The sequence below is a fragment of the Falco punctatus genome (genome assembly GCF_963210335.1).
Source record: "Falco punctatus genome assembly, chromosome: 2".
Lineage (NCBI taxonomy): Eukaryota > Metazoa > Chordata > Aves > Falconiformes > Falconidae > Falco > Falco punctatus.
The window spans coordinates 46,889,735-46,909,430 of record NC_137581.1 but is presented as its reverse complement, the minus strand read 5'-3'; positions in this window follow the sequence as shown (position 1 = coordinate 46,909,430).

Sequence of the window (19,696 nt, the reverse complement as noted above, 5' to 3'; positions counted from 1 at the left end):
GAATGTATTGTTGGTGTTATTCAAGACAGTGATTGCTTCATTAATTTAAGTACTTTGCAACTTAGAATAAATTGTAGGTCAGTGATTTGAATACAATCTAGATCGGTAATGAGGACCCAGCCCCCTCTGCAAAATCATTTTGGCATCTGTAGGGTTTCAAGCAGGAGTCCAAAATACACCATCTGATGATTGTTCAGTGATATCTACAGCGTGAGCTCCTCTACAAAGATAGGTGTCCAACATGCAAAAGCTTTAATCTGTAAGTAATTGGTTGAAAAAATTACTCTCTCACACTCCATCTACCCGGGAGAAATGCCCATCCATTGCAGGATGCTGGTGTAGGGAGGTGCTCTCCGATATTGGTACTTGGTACACATTCTGAGCACAAGACTCCAGAAGTTTAGTTTGCAAGAATGAAATTCACCATTTGTTTATCCATACTATTTGCACGAGTCACTGGGAAAACAGAAAAGAGGGGCAGCACTTACAGGAGTTTATGGGAATCAGTTGCAGAACAATAAACTGATTCCAAGAAAAATGATGGATGAAAAGTGTTAGGAAAGAAAATGTCCCAAGAAAGGATGACAGCTACAAAAAGAATAGGTATCAGTCATGTCTTTAGCAAAGAGTTTCCCTGTGTTTGGTCTTCAGCTCTTTTTGTAAAAACATGGAAGGGCAAATAGAAGCTGGATGAGGTTTTCCTCAGGGACAGTTCCATAAGACAAAGTAAGGGTTAAGGGAGAAAAACTAGTGAGATTTTTTTTGCTATATTTTATTCCTCAGAATGATTCTTTCTGAAGAAGGCATGAGCTCATGGAATGATCTCTAGATTCACTTTCAAATCTCATGGCCACATAGAACCAACAGAAAGCAGAGGAGGCTTCCCTCAGATGGACATTTTGCCCAGTGTCACAGCACTGTGACTGTGTGGGAGCTGCCATGCCAGGACCTCTTTTCCATCACTGCTGCTGCAGCCCCCCTCAAATCTAACTTGTTCTTGCAATGGCTTCATAGTTTCTGTAGTGGGACAGCAGAGCGAAAGGCAAAGAACAGCCTGTCTCTTTCGTACATAAAAGACATGGAACTGTCAGAGTCCCCTTCATTAGGTAATGGCAGAATGGGTCTACCCAACCTGCAAGACAGCTGACACCCCCACCCCCCCCAGTACTAATGAAGAGCCAGTGCTTCCTTCTATGGACAGATTTTATTTTATTTAGGTCTAAGCTGGCTGTTATTAAAAACACAATCCTTGAAAAATGTACTTTTTAAAGGTATTTTGAAAGTCTTTCATTTGTTGGAAATGTCCTAAAGATGACACAAACCACATGCTATACTACACCCTTGGAAAACGGACTTTTTATTGGATAATGATGTGGGATGAAAGATCTTTCATCTTTCATACATTTATTTGACAATGATGAATTTAATTCATTCTATCACATTGAATGATACATTTATATTCAGTATGTAGTTTAAAATTTCATAAATGATTAAACTCCTTGCCGTTTTAATTATAATATGAAGAGAGCAGCTAGAACTTATTTGCAGAGAATAATGTGCAAGTCAATAAATTTGGTGAGTACTCCTGACAACATATAAATGATGACTTTAGTTGCCTGACTACCTGTGGAAGACAGCTAGATAACAAGAGTCCTTGTGTTTCTTTTCCAGCAGGGTGAAGCTGGAGTCATCCACTTCCAAACTGCAACCACCTCGTTTCAGCAACTAGTAGCAAACAATTTGCAGAGCTTTAAAAATTGTCCTGTACATCCTGCGCTACTGGAAAAGTTCGGCTGGCGAGGCAGAGGGCTGCAGACAGCTATCATCCACCCAGTGGTGAGCTGTAATTTGTCTCACCCATGTAAAGAAGAAGATTTTTCACCCTGGGAGAATCAATAAGGTCTCTGAATAAACAGGGCAAGCAGCTTTTGGCCTAGTCTCGCACTATGCAGGCAATAGTTTAGTTTTCTGCAATAGTTTAGTTTTCTTCATGCTCACCCCCCGTCTGTCTGAATCACAGAGATCACCCCTAGTTAACTCACAGGCACCAAATGCCTGACCCAAAGCCTCATGGAAAGATTTCATCGACTCCTTTTGGCTTTGGATGAGACCCATGTGCGTCAGCCACTACAAGGGGACTATCCAAGTATCCACTAGTGACATGAGTAGCTGTCCACAAGGAACTGAACCAACACCGGCAGCACACAAGTCAGGCATAAACCATGGGTTTATTATTTTCTCTGCCCAGCACTTAGGCTCAGGCATTGCAAAGGTACCAGAAGACGCTTCGGATAAACTCACACAGCTGAACATGCTCTTCTGGTGCACACAGCGCCATTGAAAAAAGGAAGTTGCGGTATGGACCTTCACTCAATTTTCTTCCAGCCACTCACAATGTGGAATACAGTAGATCCCAATTTATTCTATTTATGTTCTTCTTTGACCAAAGCAGCTTGCACAAAGTCACAACACTCAAAGTGTTTATTTTGGAAAGAAAAATATTCATAACCTTTTCAAGCTGGAAGTATAAAAACTAAGCAAAGGGTTATTTTTTCCTCTAATCCTATTTAAGAAAAAAAAATCCAAAACCCAAAAAACAGAAAACCACCAAAATCACAACTAAAGCAATTTTGATCAAATTTTGTTGAAAGAGAATAAAAAATGCCTTCAGGCTGAGGAGTCATATGCCAAAGCATAGCCCAAAGCAGGCTAAACCAAAGGAATCAGAAAGTCTTCTGGAAAAGGAGGGCAAATAATGGAAACTGACAGACCTTTAACTGTAGTAGTGCTGCTGGGTGCCACTATAATGAACTGAAACCTACAATCTCCTAGGGTTAATAAGACACCTGTCTTGAAACTAGCAGTCATATTGGTTTTCCAAGCCTGCCACAATACTTAAAGTCTTGATGAAGTTCCTACTGTGCCAAAGGAACTTACTAACAAAGCCACTGAGTCAATTTAACCTAGTGAAACTGGACCCTGTAGACTGGGTTATCAGAGTTTTGTGTTGAGATAATTACAGCACTAAAGAGAGCATATGGGCTGTCAAGGCTGGCACATGGCCTGCGCCAGCTGTTACCTGGGTGCTTTGGAAAATCTACTGAACAGCATTTTGGACACAGAACAGCTATATGTAAGTTTTCCAAGATATCTAGTGGGAGAGCCTCATAATAAATTTATTTTTTATATGGGGGAGGATGACACCCAATAACATGGCTGCAAGAAGTACAACCTTAAATTACAAAAGGAAAATACCAGAGGAAAACAATTCTGCATGAAAGCAAAGTGTACCAATAGCAAGCCTCACCTGTTATAAAGAGTAAACTACTCAAGGACTAGGCTATTGTATAGCCCAATTTAAAAACAATACTTAAATACACCTATTTAAAAGCTTTTCTGGAAACATCTCTCTGAGTCAATGGGATTTATCCTGTTATTCCTGGTATTGCTACTCCATGAAAAATGTCTTCCAAATGCAATGTCATAGCTAATCAATAATCATTACTAACAACAATTATTATTGATTAGCTGTGATGCTTTTACAGGGCCTGCCTTTATGAGGTAATATTACCAAGGAAAACATTTTGGATAGAATACATCACTGAGTTAGAGAGAAAACATAAAGCAAAATCAAACAGAAACATGCCCATACTTAGTGCAACGACTGTAAGAACACACCCCAGAATTTTATAATCTGAGGACTGGAAATTATGATTATTGCATCCAGGTGGATTATAGTAAATGATAGTAATTATTTTGATAAGTAGACTTAATTACCAAATTGAACTTCCTAAGATGCAAGGTCACTCCAGCTAAGCCTGAAGTCTCTGCAGTGTCTGTGACCTGAGAGAATGACTTGGAGACATAAAGACTGTCAAGTCAATGGGGGGCCAATGCTCAATTTCCAAAAGCTGACAGATGCATCAGAGTTTTGGAAGCAGAAGTGTTTGCCATAACTATAGCTGGGATTAGTGGCAATGCTGCAGCTCTGAAACCCACCTGCAAGATCACAAGTCTTAGTTTCTGAAATCAAGTTAAACTTAGAAAGACAAGGTAATGAAGCCCCAGCTTCAGTTTCAAGTCACTTTATCATGCGAAAACACAGATTCATTCCTCTGACATCATTATCTTCATGGACCTAATGCAAATATATCATTATTTGTTGCACATAATTCAATTTCATGTCTTCATGAATCCTTTGAGAAATTAATGGATGGAAAATTTGAGATTTACTGTCTCTTTAAATATGTCACTTCAGTAGGAACATAGTTAACTCATATTTCCTCCTTTTCTGACTCGAAATTATATTGACATCATTGGCTGTAAAGAAGGGTTTCTAATAACACGGTTCAATTAATAACTTTCTGCATGTTGAAATTCTTAACTTACCTTTGTTGATCTGCATCTATTCAAAGGCATTAGTAATGCACAGAAAAGCTCAGGGACTAACAATATTGGTACCACACTTTCTTCAAAGCAAAATTTGCCTTTTTTTTAGCTCTAAAACCCCTATTTGATTGAAAAGGAGTGTATTTTGGAGTTGAAAAATTCAGTTATTAGATTTAAATGTTTAAAACCCTACCCCTTAAAAACATTTAGGAAATCCGGTTGTATTACATCAAAGTAAGTGCATTACCACATTATATTTTGCAAGCTTTAGCAAATAAAAAAAATCCCCCAGAAGAATCTTAATTCTCATCTATGGAAAACATTAAACTGCTAAGTGCTAACAACTGGAATTAGTCCTTAAATCTCTAATGAGAATAATAAAACATGAGTGCAGTTTGTGCTGTAACTTGATAAGGCCTGAATTTACTTGCTGTTAGTAAAAGTTCCTGATCCAGCAGTATGGCGTTTTACTCCCTGAGGTACAGGAAACAATATCTGTCCTTTAGGAGCATCCTCTGTGGTAAGCACTTCTTATCGGCGCTATCAAAGGACTAAGATAGCAGTGTAATATCTAGTAACAGCAGCTTTATGAGCAGATCCATTACTGATTTAAATCAATCTAAAGCAGGTAGTTCTTTTTAACCCATTCAGAACAGTGCTGACCTCCCCGCAAAATTATTTCTTCTGAAAGTGATGCTAACTATCTCTGTGCTATTAGATGGGATATGCACTGAATCTGAGCAGCAGCAGCAATGAGGAGTAAACAGCATTATGCTGTAAGCCAAAAAAAAAAAATGTTTCTCATATTAAAAGCTTGTTACTCTGCAAAGATGTCATAATTTCAAGAGTATAATTCAATATTCTTAAAAAGGTGATTTGAACTAAACTAGGACACCATATGCAGAAGGAATTTAACTGAGCCTGTCCCAAATCAGCTTGCTGTCCATTTGTCTGCAAAACAACTTTTTTTATCAAAGTCGATATCTAAATACTATTCACTGAAATTTTCTGGCAAAACACTTATTGGAAGACAGTCTTCAGATTTTATTTGCTCACAAATGTATTTTTATCCTTTGCAATGGAAAATGTAATTGTAACTTTTCTTGAACTTCCAAAAGTAAAATGAAAATACTACGTTATCAGACAGCAAGATTAGCAAGCCACAGCTATTTGAACTCTTAGTGTTTTCACTGATTTAATATCAATGGAGATTCCCTCCTGAGTTTAAATAAATAATCATTAAAAGTGTTATTCTTCTTTTTTCATATGAAGTTGGAAGTGGTTTAAATACAGTTTTAAAACATTGCATGGGTAATTTATTTAAATGCTGATTTGCTAATTTTGCCAGTAATTAGATAGCAGGGGTCTCTAAGCATTACTTTTTGATTAGTGTTTAGAAAGACAAAAAGACCTACTGCACTTGGTCTGACAGCTGTGAAATGTCAGCGGGCTCCCGGCCAGGAGAGGCCCACCGGCCACGCACCGTGCTTCCAGAGGGTAGGGGAGCACGTAAACAAGATGTGTTGAGGACACCCTCTTACTGCTAACTTCAGCTCAAGCATTTGTACTAAATGGTCACCTTTATAATTATCTTGGGCCTGATCCTGCTCTTTCCAGTCAGTTTGAGCTAAATTATTGATTGCAACAGTCAGTCCCTCGTGTCTTAGGAGTTAATGGGATCGAAGTGACATATAATCAGCATGCATAATTTGAGGATCTCAAACTTCTTCAATTCCCGCGTGACTTATTTTGGAGACATTGCCTTTATTTCTGGACTATTCCTCTGAATAATATTAAGAAAAAAGAAATTAACTTTCTAGTAAACAAGCAGCTTGTTCCTCATCTTAATTTTCTCAGAGCTCGTTTAGAGCTTGACCTTGTAATCCTTCCATAACCCTTCCCTGGTGACCTGGACTATGCACGGACTTTCCCACCTTCAGTCTAAACCCATTTCCCTGCCAGAAATCAAGGAAAATCCTGGACAGGGTAAACACACGCAGAAAGTCAGCATTTCTGTTTCTGTCTTCATCACAAAGGTTCACAGACCAAATGAAAACTCTTACACATTTGAACTATTTTAATTAGTGCAATTTAGCATTCTCCACAAATGCAAAAGGTTACACTCTTACTGATTCTTTGATTTAAACATTTCCTATTAAACTGTGTAATTTTAGTTCAGTAAGTGCTTTCACAGTACTTTATGCAAACGTGAACCCTTTGAGATAACAAAATCAGCATGAATTTTGTATTAGAAATATATTGCAACATTAATAAAACAAAACAGTGTATTTTCTTATGATAATACAGTTTAAAGAAATAGGTTTATTTTCAAGGTTCATACCATACAGGTGACAAACTATTTATTTACTCCTGCCTTTATTGGTAGCTATGTATTTCTTATTAGATAATAAATTTGATCCTCCAAACTACTTTGCTTGAGCATCAGAAAATATCCAAGTGCTAAAGGGAGAGTTGGCACCCAAAAATATGCTGCTGAAATTCTCTCTCAATAAAACTGGAAGCTGCTCTGTAACTTGATCAATTTCTTGCATCTGTAGGATATTGTTTTTTAAGGCTGGTATGGGAGAGAAATATCAAAACAGGCAGAGATAATTTCAGTTCTTCAGAAAGAGATGAAATTTAAAAGCTTCACTTTCAGTATCTTTTAAAAAAATCTTAAAAAGAAGAATCCTTTTTTTCTTCTCTCTGATACAGGAATAGAATTTATGCTCTTTATATCACATATGGCTTTAACACCTGCAAAGTTGCCATCAAAATGAAAGCTCAAACCAGGCCCAGAGCAATGGAGTACAGTTTTTAAGAGTATGTCAAATTATCTTCAATAGCCATTTTTTAAATAAAATATGAAATCTTGAAGCAGACAGCAAAGAATTGTATTGAGGTTAAAATCTTTCATTTAGGCATAAATTTAAAGAACCTACATCCCTGAATCTTAAAAAATCCAAGGAATATTGTTTTCTAATTGCCATGGGATATATATGCCAGTATTATGAATGACTTTCACATGTCAGTTTTAACAAAAGTTCCTCTAAATTTATTTCTTTAAACACACTGTCATTTGGTAGGTCTGCAGACCCACAGGGACAGACAAACAGTAGTATTTGTACATGCTTTTTGTTCCACACTGTAAATGCAATTCTACATTTCAAGGTTACCAAGAGGGAGGAAGGCATTATCGTTGTTTTTTCAGTCTGATTGTCCCATTTAGGTGATGTACATACTCTGAGCAAATTAATTGCTTTGCATTTTGTTTGTATTTATTAACTGAGATTAGGAAAGGCAGTAAAACACTATATCAAAGCATTATGGAGAAAACAACTGGAATCAATCTTTCTCGTTTGTCACAGGCAGCACTTATTTAAATCTAAAATATGTTCTCTGCTGTCCTTGGTCTATTCTGGTAGATAATAGCTTGTACCAAATATAGGGCTACAGATTCCTCTCTTCTTTTTGAACATAAAAACCAGAAACAATAAAATAAATAAAAAAAAGACATTTCAAACTTCTATTAATAGAACAACAACAAAACAAAACAAACAAAAAAACCACCACCAAAAAACTTGCAGTCTGTTAGGTCTCTGCTTCTTGAGCTAACAAGATTTTATTTCTGTTTTTAAAAATCTTAAGTGCATTATTTCTGCAGGGCTACTGCCAGAATTTAATCACTATGCCCCATCATTCAGACACTCATTTGGGGGCAAAGCCTGCAATAACAAGAAATTCAGAAGGGCCTTGTAAAGAGAAAAAGTCAAAATCGTTAAGTAATACAGTGCATTATGACTCTGTAAATAAGGTAGCTGCACATCACGCTTCTCATTCAGACAATTGTGCAAGAAAAGATCACTCGACTGTAATTTTTTAGAGTCAGAAATGAATTTTAAATAGACATGCTAGCATGTATCCAATGCTGATTCGGTCTCCCCAGTTTTTGAAAGTTCAGTGCCTGAAACACTGCAACACCATCGCCTGCTCATTATTATTTTTTAAACAAAGTAATACTGAATCTCCCACATAGGAAGGATGATAAGCAACAATATAGTGCAGGCTCCAAGTTAAATCTGGTTCAGACAGCGTAATAATGATGTCATTAAGGCTCCAAGCTGAATGGGAATCAGACAGTACTGTAGTACAGCTGCAGACATAAATCTGAAAGAACTTTTTTGGCTACATTCTCAGACTTACCTTGAAAGATATTTAGGAGCTCCAGCAATGTGAGTTGAAAGAAATGTTCTCAAAGGGAGGTTTGCAGACTGAAGAACCTATGTAGGCCTTATAGGCACATTCTTCTGTGGCACAGGAAGGAACATTTTGTTAAATGAATAAACTAAGAGAAATAATTTCAGAAGAAGTGCAAACCAGAAAACAAATAAACCTTAATACTACCACAAATAAATGAGACTAAGGCAATTGTGGGACTGCTCAAAGCCTTTTTGCCTTGCTGAATGAAAGCAATCCCTAAGACTGAATGGGTAATGAGATCCTGGCTCCTGAGATTTTAGCTTTCTTAATCATGTTCATAATTAATTCAAGAACATTGATAATTTCATTACATTCTTTTTGTCTTATCAATAAATGATGTGCCTGCACTTTTGGTCCTGTGTACAGGGAGAAAGGAGATGCTCTGGGTAATACTGCACCAGGAATCGTGTATGTATATATGTATATATACATATATATTATCTATATGACCCAAAATAAGGATGTGGTAGTTATTATCCTTAACCAGGCCTCTATTATCAGACTATGATGACAAGCAGTTACAAATAATTAATAAGCTTTTTATGCAGAAACACAAAACCCTTTAAAGAAAAATATGCTGCAAACAGAATTCCTGTCTGAAAGATTTGTACCTAGAATAAAATATATTTTCACAGATATTTAAGACTGTAATTTACATGAACTCAAACTACAGATATATTTTTAAAGCATGTCTAGATTGTCTTTTAAAAATATTTTTTAAAATCTCCAACTTTAGATCCTCTTTCTATTTGAAGAGATGTGCCCTTCTGTTTGTCCTTCCAAACACATTTCCAGTATCAGCTTACATCTAACACCAAGCTGTATTCACCCACTCAGTTGAAACTGTCTGGGGCTTTTTACATTGTTTTTTGGTTTTGTTTTTTTTTAAATGAAGACTGAAAGCTCTTCTCTCAGTCAGTCAAAGGGGAAGCATCTCTTCAGGATTTACTACTTGCTTTATGTAATCTTCCACAAAGCAACAAATCTGGTTTGCTCCCTTGTTGTTGATTTAAAGGTACCGTTGGTTTTAGACAGCAGAATCTGTAGAAGTTTATGACCAGAGCTAAATACTGCTCCGTTATTCGTCCTCACTCACACCTTATTTTGTTCTAACCTCGGTGAAACCATCTGTAAAGAAAATGATTCTGTGCAAGAGAAAGCACCATGAATGACTCCCAAACAGTTTAATAACAACCTTCAGAACACAAGCTACCTCAGAAAATGTCTACCACACTGTCATAATCACTGCTTTTTAGCTTATTACCTTTTAAAAATAGCAGACCCAGGCGTTTCCTTCTTAAGAGCACACTGAAGAATAACTTAAGGACAAATACATTCTCCACCAAATGTTCTCTTTTTCCTTTCTGATGACAGCAGCTTCATGGGGATGTTACTCAACTGAAGGTCTACGTGGTTCAACCAGCCACAGAAGTAGCTTTTAGCCAGCACAGCATGCATGAGGTCAGCTACATGCTAAATGTCCCCCAGTAAAGAAAGACCACTGATGCAGGTATGGATAAAGGGTTTCCATTCTGAACATGCTTATCAGGGCTGGGGTGAGGGGGAAAGCCAGAATTTCATGTATGCATAATGTTCTGTGGTCATAAGCAGCTAAGTATATATTGCTTATACTGCTAAAAAAAGAGGCCAAGGAGCAATCCTGGGTCCAAGGTCAAATGGCACACACTGACTGCAGCCGATCCTGCCTATAGCTGGCATCTTCCAACAGAGGAGTCTGGGGAAGGCTTACCCAAGGAGCCCAAAATACTTCTAAGGGACATGCTAGTGATTCAGTGGGGTGAACAAGTGGGGCACCACACTCAGCCTGGTCTCCTGGACTTCACTTATTTTTTATGCCTCTGAGTGTAGATACCCAGAGGGGCCAAAAACCCTGATGTCAAAGATCTAGAGTAACCCCAGATTCAGACATCTGAGGAGAACTGCTGAGCAGTTTGGTTTTGTTAGGAAGTTCCCCAAGGGATGGAGGAGGCAGCATAAAGATATAAAGCATATAGTATAAACTATATATATAGATAGTCAGTCTTCCCCTGTTCAAGTTGTTAGCGATGCTATATGAGGATAACAAGAGGCAAACTCAGGCAAACACTGCACTGATTATTTAGTATGCTTGATGTGTTCAATTGAAAAAACTCGGGGTCTGACCCACCCTTTGCACCACCCCTCCTAGATGACCAGCACTGCCCTTGTGGCCGTGGAAACAAATCCAAATTAACTTAAGCAATCCAGATACTCCTACTTCTGGTGGAGATGAGAGCGTGCAAGTCTTGAAGAGGCGTTTATGCCAGTGCTTTGGAGCCTCAGAAGGCCATAGCCATAAACCAGGACTCAGCCTGTACTCAGAGGATCTGAACTGCCTCCTAGAGGGGCTCATCTCCTTACTGACAGTGTAAAAAGCCTCTGACTACACTCTCAGTTTAGGCATTTTAAGGGAATACCCAGAGTTAGGTGGGATATAGCCAAACTACCATTCCTGGATGCAATAAATGAAGAACACTGGATGCATTCAATTAAGTAGAAAACACTCTCCCTTCATCCTTGCAGTTTTCAGAGGGCAGAATTCAAGAAAAGTAGACTCAGGTCTTAGACTTCAATTAGGTTGTTCTTTCTGTATGTTAATGTAGTGCCTTCAGGTGTTATGAATCCAAGCCTTATTGCTGAGATCAGCAATTGTAACCCACCTCAAATTTAGGGTATCATTTCTTTGAAGCAATTCTGAACTATAAATAATCTGGAAATCTCACTGAACTGGATCATAACTTTTGCTGCCAGAGCTATTGACAAATGGCAAGCATCTCTAGCCAGCACATTGAGCTTTCCAAGAGGGTAGTCTCAAAACTGGGCCAGTTTATGTGTTTGAAATCTCTGAACCTCTTTATTTACAAGTTCGGCTATAGCCTTAGATTACCCATGCTTTATTCCTAATCTACAAAATCTAAGTAGTACTCCTTGACTTTGGAAATGTCTTATTAGAGCAGAAACCTTTAAAGTGTTTTAAGAGATTTGGAGAACCATCCTGAAATGCATGAGAAGAATCCACAGTCCAGTTACTGACAGTTATCAACATTTTCGTCTATGATAAACCATCTACAAATTCACAAAGACAACCATTATATTCAAATTTATAGAATTACGTTTTAAACCAAAATCAGCTCATATAAGCTTGGGCAAAATTATGTGGGTTTTGTAGGATGAACTGATTACTGGAGAAAGAAGTCCAAAAAGAGCAAAAGAGAATCACTTAGCAAGGCAAGCTGTTGCCTGTGACAGTGATGTATGGGACGTGTGTGATATATATACTGGGTGGCTTTATCAGTAAATCAGTAAGATATTTACTTCCCTGAGGAGCTAGACCTATCCCTAGAAGTGACTGAACTGTGAGAGGCACCAGTGAGTAATTAATATTGGCAAAACAGTCAATTTTTGTTTGTACCAAAGAATCATAAAATATAATTTAATAAATAATATGCCACAGATGTACTTCCTCTTCTAAGTACTAGTGCTTTAAAATGGTACAGTCTGGATGTTCCTGTTGTTTTCCTCATAAACTGGAAAGTTCTCCATAAAATGGGTTAGCCAATGCACCCCCATGGCAGGGTGTGAACAGTTGCACACTGAAGAATAAAAAAACAGACCATGAAGCTCTGTAACTGAAAAGATATAATACCACTTCTATTTTCTATACATTGTGCATATTAAAGGTAGAAGACAATCTCTACCATCTGCAAGGAACAACTATGAGGCCACTGTAGTTTCGAGCTTCCACTACCAACCTTTGTTACAGGGCCATCCGCAGGGACTCCCAAGCACAGCAATGAGCAGGATGCTCCCCACAGCCCCTCAGCAGGCAGAGCAGCCATCAAAGCAGCCACTTGTGCCACCCCTTCCCCTGTGCTTCACTTGCACAGGCTGGAGGACCACCTGTGCTCTGCACCTGGACTTCAGCACCATGCTCCCAGATTCGCTGCCCAAACGTGCCGCAAACCTGGCTTGAAAGAGAGCTCAAAAGGCTATCCTGGTGCTCAGCATGACACTGATGTATCAGTCTCCAAGTTCCTTCTTAAGGTACCTTTTTGTTCTGTTTTATTGGGGGGGGGGGGGGGGGGGGCTTGATTTTAACAAACCTGTAGTTAAAACCATGTTGAGGGAAAAACTACAAAATATGTAAATGGTCAACTGCAAAATTAAAACAAAAAAATTCCTTGTTGACACAAACCCTATAAATACTGCTACTTATTACATCAAAAATAAGAAAGAGAGCTCAAATGCTGTAAACAGTTGCTGTGCAGAAAACAGCTCAACTTTATAGAGTGCTATAGGAAGTGTTTCTCCTAACATTAACACCATTTTCAGAAAAGCTTTGCACAAATAAAGAAAAAGCAGACACTGATTTTCAGAGTAATAAAAGCAGTGACAACTTCATCATTGCTAATGCACAGAAAATGGCAGTTGTGAGGCATAGCATGTTATGGCAGAAATGCAAACAAAATACTTTTTCTCCTAATTCCCCCACAGCATGGCCATTCATTGGAATTACACCACATTCCCAGCACCATACAGTGAATTGGCTTTATTCTGATTTGGGGCTGCTGTTCATATATGCATATTTTTTCTTATAATGTGAAGGCTTGGGAGAATTCCAGCCTAAAGCCTACACATTACTAATGCTATATGCCAAGATTTTCAAATCAGAAGTGTGAAGTACACTGGATATGGTGCTCACTTAGGTATGAAAATGTGACTGGATATTAAAGTGTGGCCAGACTCAAAGAGTAGTGACCAGCAATACAATACCCAAGAGGTGTCTGGTAGCATTCCTTAAGGTTTCATGCTAGGCCAAACAACATCTTGATTAGCATCCCAGAGAATGAGGTGGAAGATATCCTCAGCAAGTTCATGAATGACCTCAAAACAGGAGGCACAGTCAATATACAGGACAGCAAGCATTCAGAGGGATCTCAACAGGCTAGAGAAAGGAGCTGAAAGAAATCTCACAAAGTTCAGTAAAGAAAACTGCAAAGTCCCATACCTGTGATGGAACAATTCCATGGATCTGTAGAGGGGGCTGACAGGGTAGAAAGTAGCTTTGGAAAAGATAAACTAGTGATTATGGTGCGACGAGCGAGGGGAAGCAAGCAGCCGACTCAATGTGAGTGATAAAGCAAGCTTCGATTTATTACGGCGCGATTATGTCTTATATACAGTTCCAGTTAATTATGCCTACAAGTCATCTGCTAATTGGCTAAGCTCTAAAGGGTTACATGTTCATACGTCCTCCTACTTGCGGTTTCTGCGGATAGCTAGCTACATATATATTTTTCTCTCTTGTCTACGCGAATTCCTCAAAGTTATTTACAACATTAGGCACAAGGTCAGTGTTTTTCTCAGCTTCCTTATCAGCATGCCTCAGCACAGCTGCAAGGCCTGCTTCAGCTAACTTACGCTAACTTTGTTTCACAAAGATCTTTAAGGGAGTCATGGCCGTGATCACACAGCCATTCTGCAACATTATGGCAGACAGTAAATTGAGCATTTGTCAGCACCATGCTCTTGCAGAGATGAAGACCAACTGCATACTGAGCTGTGTTGGTAAAACTGTAACCAGCAAGTCAAAGGACATGATTATTCCTCACTATTAGACACCTCTCTGACTGCATCTGGAATAATGCTCCAATTTGAGCTCCATAGTAAAAGAGAGATATTGATGTACTGGACCAAGTCCAGTGACGGGCCAGCAAAATAGCTGAGGCCTTGGAGTTCAGAATTCAAAGAGGGGGCTGAGGCAGTTTGTTCAGGCTGAGTGGGCACAGCCCCAAGCAGCCTACTGTAGCTGGGCTGCATTCAGCTTGGAGTTAGACCAGAGCATCCCCTCCAACGTGGATTACACTACTGTTCTGTGAGCAGAAAGGAGTTAAAGAATGTAATGACATATTCCAAACCTGAGACCATAGTACATTCAGAAAGCGCACAAACCATGACCTGTACAGTCCTTTGTTTCCCATGTTCTAAACTCCAGAGGTGGTCAACTGGTGTCATCAGTTCTTTATAGCACTCCGGTCTGTGCAGCTCTTACCACTGACATTTTTTCATTAGTCACTTTAAACTTCATTTAGAGAACAAATGTAACTTGCATCAAAGCTTCAAAACAACTAATTTCCTTTGTGCTTAAATAGACCATCTTAATGAATGCCAAGCCAATCATTACAACATAAGATATTAAACTGCTGTATACAGTAGTTTTGTTCTACTTGCTCTGACCCACTCAAGTGACATTTGCTTGAAGTATTTTTAATACCAAAGATGACCAATAATTTCCAAGTCACAGCAGTCAGTCATCAAAGGCTTCTAGAAGTGAAAATGTTCTGAAGAAAACCGTCTTTTATGTAACAATTCTTTAATAAAGACTTTTATAAAGATGGTTAGACTCAATGATATTAGAGGTCTTTTCCAACTGAATGATTCTATGATTCTATAATAAAGGGTTAAATATCATAAATATGTGACCTATTCCCAAGCATCTGTATTCTACTCTTCACCATTCATTACTCTCCCAGTTTCAACTCTTTTTAGTATCAGAACTCCCTCTGGTCCTAAAACCAGTAGAAACGTTATGCACTTATTCTGCTTTTTCACATTACATACAGTGGAAGTCCAGTCATACTTATCATATATAGATCTTCACGTGAAACAATATAAAAAGGATGCATATGTCACACATACATGAGCCAGAGGGATGTAATAGATGAGGAACTTGTAAAATAATGGGGTTTATGCACAGGCGCGTATATTTAAGCAGGCACATAAGAGCTGAAGAGGATAAAAACAGAAGAAAGGCATGGAGGATTACCAGAAAGGTAATTAGAAACACTAGAGAAAGAAAATGTAGTTGTTGCAGAAATTATAGAAACCAGAACAGAAAAGATCTGTAATAGATAAACTTGATATAAATGCCATAATCAGAGAAGATACTCAGCATTTGCATTAAAAAAAAATAAACCGAAACCAAACCAAAACCAACTTCTGTAGCTAGCATAGTAGTCTTCAGTTAAATATTCCCAAAACTGGAAGCTGCATTTACAGTAATTTACATTTTAAAAGAAAGAAAAAAAAAAACACAAAAGGTCATAGGAAAGAGAATAAATTCCAAATGCAGTTTCATAACTTTGTAGAAAATAATAAAGTGAGCTGCTTTTGATTGAATTTGAATTGACAGCAACAAATTCTCATTTACTGTTATTTGATGCTTCATTGAGTGACTTGTGGTTCGTTACCAGCTTTCTCAATTGATATATCACTCTGCAACCAAACAATGGACAAGTGACACACGTTATGAAATATGCATTTCACTAAGAAACTGCTTTATGCATCTTGAAAACCCTTGGTAGTATTTATGCTTGAAATTAAACCAAACACTGAGCATTGATTTTAAAGTGTTTAGATGAAATCAAATTGCCCTGACTGTGTTAAGACCATGGAACATGCAGTAATCCATGTACTTTATGTCCTGATAAATCTGAAACTACAGTAAATGCATAATTATGCCATCAGTGATATCTGTTTCTAGTGCCTATCACTCAAATATTATGCTTTCTACAGCTTTATGCATGAAACTGCCACCAAGGAAGCAATTTGTTTTTCTCACAAGTTACTGAATCACTTTAAATCAAAAACCAATGGCATTAATCAACTGCATTTGTAATTTCAAGGAACAGCTTTTTGCCTCCTTGCCTGTGGAGCACCAACCGACTTTGGGGGAGCTCCCTGAACTAAATATTTGGAGAACTGGATGTTTGTTGAATCCCTGAACATTTCAGTTCCTAATGATGACAGTAGTGCTGTCCCCATGCATATTAGCATGATTGTCTCAAGTCTCTTCCCATGTTAGCCAGAGAAGCGTTGTTTTGATAATTTGCCCTCCAGGACAGAAACAAAAAAAATCAAACCAACAGTTCAGGTAAAAATTCAGACCACATATTGCTGAGCTACAAATTGGTGCTAATACAGGCAAAGTTCATATGTGATAAAGAGAGGGAAAAATGAAGGGGGGAAGGGGGTGAAGGGTGGGGAAAAGGAGGAAAAGAGAGCAACAGAGAGGAAAGGAGAGCAACAGGGAGGAAAGGGAGTAAGGGGAAAGGGAGTCACCAAGCCATCATTTCCCAATAATGCCACAGGAGCAGCTGCAGGGTTTGTATTTTCTTTTTTCTTCTGATGCTGTTGGAGTGAAGAATTTTTTGATTCATTGCCAAATGAGGAAAATAAATCAAATTATTTGGAATTTTTTGTCAAAAAAAAAATCAGTCTGTCATGTGAACCTCTTCTTTGATAACAGCAAAAAAATTTAAAAATTAGTCTGACAAGGAGTTTTGAATTATTCTCAAATAGAGCACCACCAAAAGAGAAAGAAGTTTCTGGGCTCTGTTTTGAGTTCTTCTAGACCTTCTTGGAAATTATCTGAGATCATTGGGAGATTCCTGGAACCCTTCAAGGAGCATCAGGGTGCTGGTTCTGCCCCATGAGGATACCTACGGGAGGCTGTGACTTCCAGAAAGCTCTAGATCTGGGACATTGTGAAGAAATCTCTAAGGCTCATCTGACCCTTGGACTATTATGGTCCACAAGCATGGGAGCTCAGGTGGTTTTTCTTTTCCTTCCTGCCAGTGAGGGTGAAGTGGTGGAAGAGGAGTGAATGGATTTTGTGCATGAACAACTTGTTGCACAACTGGTATTTACAACAGGGGATTCTGGTTTTATGACCATAGGACCTTCTCTGAGGACTAAGGAACCCCATCTAAGGATCTGTAGTAAGGGAGAAGAATCCACATGCACCAGCAGGACAAAAGCATCTTTGCCAATATGCTGGCCAGCCTGGTCATAGTCTTTGAACTAGAAACAATGCAGATGGGAGATGTTGACTAACAATGAAGTGAGGAAGCGGTGGGCTGGGATGGCAAGCAAAGGCTGTGATGTGGACAAAAGAGACATCACAATCATCAAAACAGGGCTGAAGGGTGACCACCTCAACTATATGCACATAAATAAGGGAGTAACTACAGGACAGTATCATAGGAGAAGTTCTCACACCTTTTCTGGAAAATCAGTATAACTGGGTATTCCTGAAGTTTGTGCATGGAGGAACAAGAGGTTTGTGTGCAGTTGCAGGGTGACAATCTTATTGAAATACATATAGGGTGGGATAGCACACACAGATGGAGTGTTGCAATGGACAGGTAAAAGTTCTTTAGGAACAACAAGCCAGGGTGGAAAGGAGGAATGGAATTAGGAGAGCCAAATCCCACCTGGAACTGCATCTGGCAAGTGATACGTAGCAAGAAAGTATTCTTCAGGTATATTAGTTGCAAAAGGAAAACCAGGAAAAATGTGGGCCCACTGCTGAATGAGGCAGGGGACCTGATGACAAAGGATGTGGAAAAGGGCGAAGTATTCAATACTATCTTTTCTTCAATCTTTACTTCCCTTTAGCAATCCCAGATCCATGAGGCCAGTGGGAAAGTCTGGAGCAAGGAAGGCTTACCCTTCCAGGTTAGGGAACATGTAAACAAACTGGACATACACAAGTCCATCAGACCTGATGGGATACACCCATGACTGCTGAAGGAGCTGACCAGCCTCTTTGAAAGGTCATGGCAATCACAGGAAATTCCTGAAAACTAGAGGAAGAAAATGTTTCTTCTAACCTGAGGAAGGTGGATCTGGGGAATAACAGGCTGATCAGACTTGGCTCCTTCCCTTTGAAGACGATAGAGCACATCTACCTAGAAACTACTTTCAAAAACATGAAGGACATGAAGGTGATTTGGATTAATCAGCATGGATTTATGAAAAGGAAAACATGCCTGAACAAACTCCAACAAAATCTACAAAGAGATTACTATCTCAGTGGATGACAGAAGAGCCATGGATATTTGTTATCTTGATCTCAGCAAGGCTTTGGACACTAGATCCCATAACATCCTCAAACTAACAAAGTACACGCTTGATAATTAGACACTGAGGTGGATCAGAAAACAAATGAACTGTTGGGTGCAAGGGGTTGTGATTAGTGGCACAAAGACAAGCTGGAGGCCAGTCACTAGTGGTGTGTATCAGGGAGGGTCCATAGTGGAGTCAGTACTGTTCAACATGCTCACTAATGATCTGGATGATGGGAAAGAGTGCACCCGAAGCACGTTTGCATGTACAAAACCTGAGAGAAGCGGTGATACTCAAAACACATGCACAAATGTTACATCACTAGCGTGATATCCCTCAGACACAATACAGGCATCTTACAGCAGATGCAGTTGCTGAAGTACTTCTTTAGTCAACAGAGAGAAACAGGCATTGTTATTCTGTGTTCATCTTGTCTTGAAGCAGACATATACATTTGGCTAACCAAACTGACCCACAGAAGCACTTTTCTTTTTTTCTCATATTGATTGCTCAGATACAGAGATCTAAAATGTAAGTTTATATTTGATTAGATATTGTTTAGGTGTGAAACAATATTTTTTTAAATAAAAAAAAGGTTATTTTATTTTCTTTTTAACTAAGTTGGTGAAACAGAAGCATAACTGAGTTACACATGTCAGGAGACCCTTTATACTAATGGGTTTTGGCTTTTTTTTCTGACTATAGCATAAGCCATAATGCCATAAAAACTGCTATATAACTGTAGCTGCTTGACTTGTTTGCCATCACTTCGCTACCTCACCATAATTCAAGCTACAAAACCTGAATACTGACAACATTCAAATACACAAACACATATGAAATTGAGTGCCAGATTTGGTGAGGAGCTAAAAATCCATGAGCTCAGTGATTTATAACATGGTTTAATATGAGCTTGCTCTAGATGAGAGGTCATGAGTTAAGAGATGCTTTTGACTAGCAGATGTCAGTTTCGCATGGAGTACAGGAAGAACAAATTCATATTTACTTCAAAAGACCATCTGCACTCTTTGTTATCAAAAAGCTTTGCTGCTGTTGGTTCCTCCCCTTTCCTACTGTCTGCAGAGGGAGCAAAGAATGA